The sequence below is a fragment of the Rhinatrema bivittatum genome, chromosome 3 (assembly GCF_901001135.1).
Source record: "Rhinatrema bivittatum chromosome 3, aRhiBiv1.1, whole genome shotgun sequence".
NCBI lineage: Eukaryota > Metazoa > Chordata > Amphibia > Gymnophiona > Rhinatrematidae > Rhinatrema > Rhinatrema bivittatum.
The window spans coordinates 260,061,787-260,072,174 of record NC_042617.1 but is presented as its reverse complement, the minus strand read 5'-3'; positions in this window follow the sequence as shown (position 1 = coordinate 260,072,174).

Below are 10,388 nucleotides of genomic sequence, written 5' to 3'. Positions count from 1 at the left end.
AAGGGGCTAGCGTGGGAAAACTGAAGACAGCCTCCTGATGATGTCAGAGGCTACTGGGTTATTTAAACCCGGCAGTCACAGCTAACCCTCACCTTGCAACGAGGTTTACTCTTCGGAGTAGCTAGTTGTGCTTCCTGCTTCCCGGTCCCTGCTTGTTCCTGACATCTGATTCCTGGCTCCTGACCTTGCTTCGTTCTTCGACTCTGGCTTCAGCTTCCGTCCCTGGTTTTGGCATCCGACATCTGATTCCTGGCTCCTGACCTCGCTTCGTTCTTCGACTCCGGCTTCAGCTTCCGTCCCTGGGTTTGGCATCCGACATCTGATTCCTGGCTCCTGACCTCGCTTCGTTCTTCGACTCCAGCTTCAGCTTCCGTCCCTGGTTTTGGCATTCAACATCTGACTTCTGGCTCCCGACCTTAGCTTGTTCTGGACTTCGGCTTCGTCTCTCTCCACTGCCGCAGGTACTTCTTCTTCACCCGCCCGGAGGTTTCTCCTAAGCCCCAGCGGTTCAGGTCCTCACGGGCTCCTCCCGTGGGGACCGCGGGCTTCCAAGGGTGAAGTCGCTCCTGACGTCCTGGGCACCATCTCATCGTCAGATACCTCGGCAGGCTGCTCTTCTGATCCTTGGTCGCATAGGATCCACCTAAGACCAAGAGATCCAGGTCCCTACGGGCTCCTCCTGGGGGGACCTCGGGCTTCCAGTGGTGAAGCCTTCTTCAAAGTCTCTCCTCAGCACCGCCTCCCAGCTGTGACGCCCACTGTGGGGTTCCACAGCACTACACCTGCCGTCTCAGCTGGCCCAAGGGTCCACGATCCTAACAATCCAAATTTCTGTGGCAGGGACGGAAACATAAGTAACCTGGTTAATGGATACTTGGGAAAATGGAGCGATTGGACTGCCAGATATAGAGCGGTATAAATGGGCATGTTAGTTGTGGCATCTTAAAGACTGGTTATGGGATACAACACACCCTTAGAGATGGAGAAAACTCTGGCTACCCCCCTAAACCTACATTCTTTTTTACACATTAAAAATAGTGAATTGCAGCCTTCTCTTAAGCTGGGATCTCTCTGTTTGGCAGTTCAGGAGACTTGGCGCATATTGTGTGCCCAGTTTGGGTCATTCTTCAATAACTCCCTATCAGCCAATCAATGGGATTATGCAGTTTTCGCTAGGGTCCCAATATAGGGCATTTACTTCTTGAAGAACCAAAAATATTACCCATTTACAACAGGTTCTGGGTGCCAATGGGCAGATACTTCCTTTCTTGGAACTATAACATGTTTGATCTCACAGATAGGGGTCACTGAGGCACTATGTGGATAGTATTTTGTGATCAGTTGGAAGATTTCTTTCACACTGAGGATTTTAGGAGGATGAGAATTTCCCCACTTTATAAATCCTTGCTGAAGATTCAGCCATTAAGGTTTATAGCTTCTTTGCTTGACACATGGAATAGTGAACTCTCCATTGTACTTATGGATGCCCAGTTGAGGGCCGGATTTCTTCATAGTAAGACTTTGATGTCCTCTGTGAGACTGAGGGAGATGCAATTTAAGTCTTTAGTATATGCTTACATTTCTCCTACCAGGACATATAGATCTGGAATTATCACAACTGATATCTGTTAGAAATGCAAGAGAGCTAGAGGGACTTTGGACCATGTGTTCTGGTCCTGCGAGCCCATTAAAACATTTTGGAATGGGCTTTGGGAATTTTTTGAAACCATACTTGGGCAGAATAATTCCTTTCTTCCTGTGGGAGTTTTCTTTGATGATCCTGCTTCTTTTCAAATTCAGGGTAAAGGTAATAGGCTTTTAATTTGTAAGGCTTGCTTGGTGAGGAAAAAGAGTATTCTTATGATGTGGAAAGCAGAGGAAGCTCCCTCACATTCGGTCTGGAGGAATGCCTTCTTTGAGTTGATGTTGCTGTTACGCTTGGGCTCCGGAACGGAGTCGTGCACACCACCCAGCAGGGTGGCTCCAGGTGGAGAGAGACAGGAGGCTCGAAACAGAGTCAGGTACCAGGCTGGGTCAGGGCAGGCAGCAATAATCAGAGTCTGGGTTCAGGCTGGGTCAGGGCAGGCGGCAAGTGGCAGTGTCTGGTACAGGCTGGGTCAGGGCAGGCGGCAAGTGGCAGTGTCTAGTACAGGCTGGGTCAGGGCAGGCGGCAAGTGGCAGTGTCTGGGTCCAGGCTGGGTCAGGGCACAGTAAGCAGGACAAGGCAGGTCAGAAGGCCCGTAGGCCACACACACACACACACGGAAGGCCCGTAGGCCACACACCAATAGCGGGGCAAGGCAGGTCAGAAGGCCCGTAGGCCACACACACACACACGGAAGGCCCGTAGGCCACACACCATAGACGGGGCAAAGCAGGTCAGAAGGCCCGTAGGCCACACACACACACACGGAAGGCCCGTAGGCCACACACCATAGACGGGGCAAGGCAGGTCAGAAGGCCCGTAGGCCACACACACACACACGGAAGGCCCGTAGGCCACACACCATAGACGGGGCAAGGCAGGTCAGAAGGCCCGTAGGCCACACACACACACACGGAAGGCCCGTAGGCCACACACCATAGACGGGGCAAGGCAGGTCAGAAGGCCCGTAGGCCACACACACACACACGGAAGAAGGCCAAAAGGCCGCACAAGGCAAGGCAAGGATAGGCCCGAAGGCCGCGCAAGGCAAGGCAAGGCAAGGATAGGCCCGGAGGCCACGCAGGGCAAGGCAAGGCAAGGATAGGCCCGAAGGCCACGCAGGGCAAGGCAAGGCAAGGATAGGCCCGAAGGCCACGCAGGGCAAGGCAAGGCAAGGATAGGCCCGAAGGCCACGCAAGGCAAGGCAAGGCAAGGATAGGCCCGGAGGCCACGCAGGGCAAGGCAAGGCAAGGATAGGCCCGAAGGCCACGCAGGGCAAGGCAAGGCAAGGATAGGCCCGAAGGCCACGCAAGGCAAGGCAAGGCAAGGATAGGCCCGAAGGCCACGCAAGGCAAGGCAAGGATAGGCCCGAAGGCCGCGCAAGGCAGGCTAGAGCAGGGAGCCCAGGTGAGCTCGATGCCGAAGCACCGAGGCAACTGTCAGGCAGGGTTAAGAGGGCACACCCAGAGCATAGAGTGGACATAGGAGATGGACTGGGCCTGTCAGGAAAGCCAGCCCTAGAGGGACCCCTGGTGGTGAGGCGGTAGCACAGCAGCCACCGCCGTAACAGTACCCCCCCCTCAAGGCCTCCCCCTCCTCCTGGATCCCATCTGTGCAGGAGGTAATCAAGAATAACGGGAGACCACTCCGGGGGTGATGCGGCAGGTTCAACTCCTTTCCGAGGCAATAAGGCAGTCCATAACCCCTCCTGGGACAAGGCGGCAGGGTTAGACCCCTCCTGGGGTAGCAGAGGCGGTGCAGATCTCCATAACCCCTCCTGGGGTGACAAGGGGAACACAAACCCCACCTGGGGCAGAGAAATAGTCCGTAACCCTTCTTGAGGCGATAGTAGGACCGGTCCGGACCCTTCCAAGGTCGGCATTAAGACCGGTACAGGCCCCTCCAGGGGCGGCAGCTGGGCCAGTACAGCAGGCTCGGATCCTACTCGGGCAATTGTAGCAGGCTCGGACTCCTCTCGGGGCGGTGTAGCAGGCTCGGACCCCTCTCGGGGCGATGAAGCAGGCTCGGACCCCTCTCGGGGCGATGAAGCAGGCTCGGACCCCTCTCGGGGCATTGTAGCAGGCTCGGACCCCTCTCGGGGCGTTGTAGCAGGCTCGGACCCCTCTCGGGGCGATGAAGCAGGCTCGGACCCCTCTCGGGGCATTGTAGCAGGCTCGGACCCCTCTTGGGGCGATGAAGCAGGCTCGAACCCCTCTCGGGGCGTTGTAGCAGGCTCGGACCCCTCTCGGGGCGATGAAGCAGGCTCGGACCCCTCTCGGGGCATTGTAGCAGGCTCGGACCCCTCTCGGGGCGATGAAGCAGGCTCGGACCCCTCTCGGGGCATTGTAGCAGGCTCGGACCCCTCTCGGGGCGATGAAGCAGGCTCGAACCCCTCTCGGGGCGTTGTAGCAGGCTCGGACCCCTCTCGGGGCGATGAAGCAGGCTCGGACCCCTCTCGGGGCGATGAAGCAGGCTCGGACCCCTCTCGGGGCATTGTAGCAGGCTCGGACCCCTCTCGGGGCGTCAGCAGGACCGGTATGGACCCCTCCAGGGGTGGCAGCAGGACCGGTATGGACCCCTCCCGGGGTGGCAGCAGGACCAGTTCAGCAGACTCCGATGGCTGACTCAGGAAGTCTGACAGTAGGATTGGTTCGGACCCCTCCGGGGGCGTCAGCAGGACCGGTATGGACCCCTCCAGGGACGGCAGCAGGGCCGGTTCAGACCCCTCCAAGGGCGTTGTAGCAGGTTCGGACCCCTCTGAAGACGGCAGCAGGGCCGGTTCGGCAGGCTCAGATGGCAGAGTTAGAAAGTCTGTCAGCAGGGCTGGTGCGGACCCCTCCGAGGACGGCAGCAGGGCCGGTTCAGCAGACTCAGGCTCTTCTCGGGGTAGTGCAGCAGGTTCAGATGGCAGAGTAGCATGGTTAAAGGTAGTGTGCATGGAAGACACAGATTGTACTGCCGTGGGCTTGATACCTCGAGCCAAAGTCTGATGCTCCTGATTTTGTTTCTGGAGGAGCAGTTTAGAGAAGGCACAGGCAGTTCTAGGACGTCTAGGGAAGGTGCTCGTTAGTGTCCACTTGGCAGCTGTGGGAAGCTGAGCCCTGCTAGAGCTAATCAGCTCTCTCCGTTGTAGAGAAACCTGTTCCCGAGGCTCTAGCACTGGTCTCACAGAAGCCTTCTTGGCCAGGTAAGTCCTGGGTTTTTCTACCCTCAAACTGCCAGCAAAAATGTTTGTTTTAGTTGAGCCAGAAACAGAATACTGGTTAGGAGAGCTGAATGCCTTTTCTAATTGCACAGCTGGTCCTAGAGCAGAACAACAGGGGCAGGGTTTGCCTGGAGGTAACAAACACGGGAGACAGGAGCATTTCCACCACCCTGGTTTAGGAGCCAGACAGTTCAAACACTCCTGATAGACAGAGACATTTTTCTTGTTGCAGTTATTGCATGACCAGTGTTCCTGACCAACAAGTTCACAGGCTAGACAGTTCTGATAGCTAGGATAATTCAAAGTTTGACAGGAACTGCAGGTATAAAATTTTAAAGAAGGAGGCATCTTGAATTAGTGAAAAGTTGACTCACCGGCAGGACACAGACTTATCTCCTCCCCTGGAAAATGTGATGGCTTCGGCATACTGTTACGCTTGGGCTCCGGAACGGAGTCGTGCACACCACCCAGCAGGGTGGCTCCAGGTGGAGAGAGACAGGAGGCTCGAAACAGAGTCAGGTACCAGGCTGGGTCAGGGCAGGCAGCAATAATCAGAGTCTGGGTTCAGGCTGGGTCAGGGCAGGCGGCAAGTGGCAGTGTCTGGTACAGGCTGGGTCAGGGCAGGCGGCAAGTGGCAGTGTCTAGTACAGGCTGGGTCAGGGCAGGCGGCAAGTGGCAGTGTCTGGGTCCAGGCTGGGTCAGGGCACAGTAAGCAGGACAAGGCAGGTCAGAAGGCCCGTAGGCCACACACACACACACACGGAAGGCCCGTAGGCCACACACCAATAGCGGGGCAAGGCAGGTCAGAAGGCCCGTAGGCCACACACACACACACGGAAGGCCCGTAGGCCACACACCATAGACGGGGCAAAGCAGGTCAGAAGGCCCGTAGGCCACACACACACACACGGAAGGCCCGTAGGCCACACACCATAGACGGGGCAAGGCAGGTCAGAAGGCCCGTAGGCCACACACACACACACGGAAGGCCCGTAGGCCACACACCATAGACGGGGCAAGGCAGGTCAGAAGGCCCGTAGGCCACACACACACACACGGAAGGCCCGTAGGCCACACACCATAGACGGGGCAAGGCAGGTCAGAAGGCCCGTAGGCCACACACACACACACGGAAGAAGGCCAAAAGGCCGCACAAGGCAAGGCAAGGATAGGCCCGAAGGCCGCGCAAGGCAAGGCAAGGCAAGGATAGGCCCGGAGGCCACGCAGGGCAAGGCAAGGCAAGGATAGGCCCGAAGGCCACGCAGGGCAAGGCAAGGCAAGGATAGGCCCGAAGGCCACGCAAGGCAAGGCAAGGCAAGGATAGGCCCGGAGGCCACGCAGGGCAAGGCAAGGCAAGGATAGGCCCGAAGGCCACGCAGGGCAAGGCAAGGCAAGGATAGGCCCGAAGGCCACGCAAGGCAAGGCAAGGATAGGCCCGAAGGCCACGCAAGGCAAGGCAAGGATAGGCCCGAAGGCCGCGCAAGGCAGGCTAGAGCAGGGAGCCCAGGTGAGCTCGATGCCGAAGCACCGAGGCAACTGTCAGGCAGGGTTAAGAGGGCACACCCAGAGCATAGAGTGGACATAGGAGATGGACTGGGCCTGTCAGGAAAGCCAGCCCTAGAGGGACCCCTGGTGGTGAGGCGGTAGCACAGCAGCCACCGCCGTAACAGTTGCTAGAAAAAATGGAGATGGGGCATTTGATTAAATGACAGATGTTTTTCTTACAAAACTGGAATGCATACCTTCAACTTTTGCCAGCTAAGATCCATAGGTCTGTACTTAATGACATGTCATTGTAAATCTTGCTAATATTTTTGTACACTTTGAAATCATATGGGATATTGTATATTGCACATATGGTTGCTCTTGGTGAGTAATGGAACCTGGCTTTTGAAGATTTCAGGGGTGGATTGGGGAGGAGGGTGGATTTCCTTTAGGGGACTGAAGGGGAGGTTTGAACAATGAATGTAAACAAAACTTACTCTATCTTTTTTATTATTATTATTATGTGTGACGGGCATCAGAGTACCCGCTCATTGCATATATAGTTCTTTATACTGTTTAAAAAACAGTTTGAACAATCAAAACCTCACATTCAACATCCAAGCTGTCAGATGTAGAGATGAATGGAGAGAATGAAGAAGGGATCCTTCCTCTTGAGTCAAGAGGTCTGGGTCTGACCAAGAGGTTTTGGTTCTTTTACTGAATATTGTACTAGATATGCATACCAAGTCTGTCTCGGCCACACAGGAGCTATTAGTAATATTCGGGCCCTGTCCTGAATAAGCTTTTGGACTGCTCGCGGAATGAGTGGTACTGTAGGAAAAGCATACAACAGTCCGCTCACCCACCATGGCGTCCTGCGCCTCTCTGTGTCAACTGGGCCAAACAGAGCAGAATCTGTTCAGCTTCCAGTTGTATTCTGATGCCAACAGATCTATCCAAGGGAGACCCCACTCAAGGAAGATACTGTTAGCTACAATCTGATTGAGGGACCATTTGTGAGGATGAAATATTCTGCTTAGCTTATCCGCCAGCACATTTGTCACACCAGGCAGATAGGTCACCTAGAGGAAATTGACTGGTCGATGGCCCATTCCCAGATTAGAACGGCTTCCTTCCAGAATATCCAGGAACCTGAGCCTCCTTGCTTGATTACATAGAACTTAGCAATCTGATTGTCCGTGTGGATCATAACAGCATGTCCCTGTAGCAAACGATTGAATGTGATTAGAACTTTTCTGATGGCTCTTTGTTCCAGCAAGTTGATCTGGTGGGTTTTCTCTTCTGATGACCAAAGACCCCGAGTCTTATATTGGAGGAGATGGGCTCCACAACCATGAGTGGATGCACTGATGTTGGATGAACTAAATTGGAAGCTGTTGGAGCAGTGCCCCTTCAGCTAGCACTCCTGATATTAGCCACCATGCTATGTCCACCTTCATGGATTTTGTCATTGTCAACCTGGTCATCAGAGGTTGAAAATATTGTGACCATTAGCTCTTTAGACCCCACTGTAGCCATCTCATAGTAAACAGATGTAGGACACTACATATATGGCAGCCGCCATATGTCCCAGCATTGTTAGCTCTTGACGCACAGTCGCTGACAACCTGCGGAGTAACTGGAACCCCGGGCAACGTATCTTTAGGATCCTGTCTTCTGGCATGAAAGCTCTCATTTAAACAGAGTCTATCCTGGCTCCTGTGAACTGCAGGATCTGAGACTGTTTGAGTACCGACTTCTCATAGTTGATGAGAAGGCCTAAGGACTTTAAGCAAGATTTATTCTTCTGGAATGATTGGGGGAAACTATAAGCCAATCATCCGGATAGGGAAAGACTCTTATTCCCTGCCATTGTAGATGAGCCACAGCCACCGCAAGGCACTTGGTGAAGACTCTGGGGACAGAGGACAGTCCAAAGGGAAGCACCTGATAGTAATGATTGGAGTCCACCTGAAAACAGAGGTATCTCCAATGCGTGGATTGGCGTGTGTGTGTAAATGTCCTTGAGATCTAGTGAGCACATCCAATCATTCTGCTGGATGAACAGCAGAATGAATTTGAGGGAAATCATCTTGAATTTTTCCTTCCGGAGCTGCTTGTTCAGGGACCTGAGGTCTAGAAATGGGTCGCAGAACCCCTGACCGTTTCAGGATGAGGAAGTATTGAGAATAGTAGCTGATGTTGATCCGATGAATTGGCACCCCCCCTGAATGGCATAAAATAAGAGGTACAACCTCTGTACCTATTATTTTAACAGGGTCATCTGGGAGGGATCTTGTGCAAGAATGGGAAGGCAGGGACGTTTGGGGTAATTCTGGAACTCCAAATGATAACCCTGATGAATAATACCGACCGAGTACCCACTTGTCAATTGTTATTTGCTCCCACACCAAATAATAGTGGCGAAGTCTGCCTCTGACTAGAGGATGGAGCTGTAGCTGTGCTTGGCTCAAAAAGACTGTGGAGGCTTGGAGGCAGGTGGTTGTGTCTGCTTCTGCTGTCTGCGGTTCCGTTGATACCCTCGAGGTTGTGCAGACTGGGACTGCATGCACGGTTGTTGATATGTCTGGTATGATTGCAGCCAGTATGTTGGAAATAGCTTATATAGTTTCTTTTGATACTAAGTCTTGCAGTATTGGGTATAGAGCCATTTACATATGCTCTGGAATTCTAGAGATGTTGACAATGATTGCACTGCCACATTATGTTCCTTAATTTGGGCCACTGTCTCCCTGAGCTTGTCCCCAAAGAGGTTATCGCTTAAAAACTGCAAGTCTGCCAGCTTTTCATGTACATCTTCCCACATACTACTGGCTTGCATCCAGGCCATGTGGTAGACTGCAGTGGACATTGCTGAAGTGCGAGACAATGTCTAGAAGGTTTCAAATACTGCTCTTATTAGATGTCACAGGCCTTCTTCAAGGTTGTGGAGAGGTTGCGGAGATATTTGTTGACCTGTCTCTGAACGAATGAAGAGCTTCAATTGTTGGAGGCGTACCTTGTAGAATTGGTGCTGTTGAATTCTGGAGGTCAACATGGCACTCTGGAAGACCTTTTTCCCCAAGTTATCTCAAAGCTTATGATCCCTGCCTGGAAGAGCAGTGGAATGAAGCTTCGACTTTTTAGCCCTCTTCATCGCAGATTCCATACAACTGATGCATGAGGCAGAAGAACAACACCATAAGTTGATGACTCCTGCAGCTGAAATTCTATATCCAATTTTCTTGACATGGGAAGGTTAGAGAAAGGGGACTCCCAAGTGTTCGAAAGCATGGAGTCCAAAATTTTATGAGATAGGAGAGCTGAAGTTTCTGCCATAACTTCAAGAATTTTTAGAATACCAAATACCTCCGCTCAGGGATCAGGTATCTTCTGGACCTCCACCTTTAATGTTGTTCTCAGCTTCTCCACAAAATCGGACTATGTGAGGTCCTCCGGTGGTGATGTATGTTCTGGAGAGTCCTCCGGCGGGTCCAAAGGGGGATGCCTGTAGAACTGACTGGAGTCTGATCCGGTGAGAGATGGTGATATCTGCAAGTGGAAATTCCGGAGGACACACTCCATCCGACAGATCTGGATCCAGCAATGGAGGCCTCTCCGAGGATGCCTGTAATCAATAGGTGCTTCCTCTATCCTCATGATGACCTGTTACGGTCCTGTAGTCAGGTATATGAGGGGGCGGAATTTGAGGGTGCATAGAGGAAAAGAGATTCATGATAATTGATGAAATCTGCTGCATGGCCTGATTAGATTGGCTCACTGGAGACACTGGGGGAGGTCCCTCCCACTCCTTCCTGCTAGTAGAAGGAGGAGCCCATTTACTATGAGGGTGAATAGCTGCCAATATGTCTGACGGCAGTTGACAATGGACTCTTGAACTTGTTTCTGGTGTTGTTTGCCTGTTTCTTGGAGACAGTTCCTCTTGAAAAGCTGAGTTTCTATGACGGAATTGAGTTGACAGATCTGAGTAGATCCTCCAGTCTCCTTGTGGGGAAGAGGATGCACAGCTCACTGAGTAGACTTTCAAAGGCG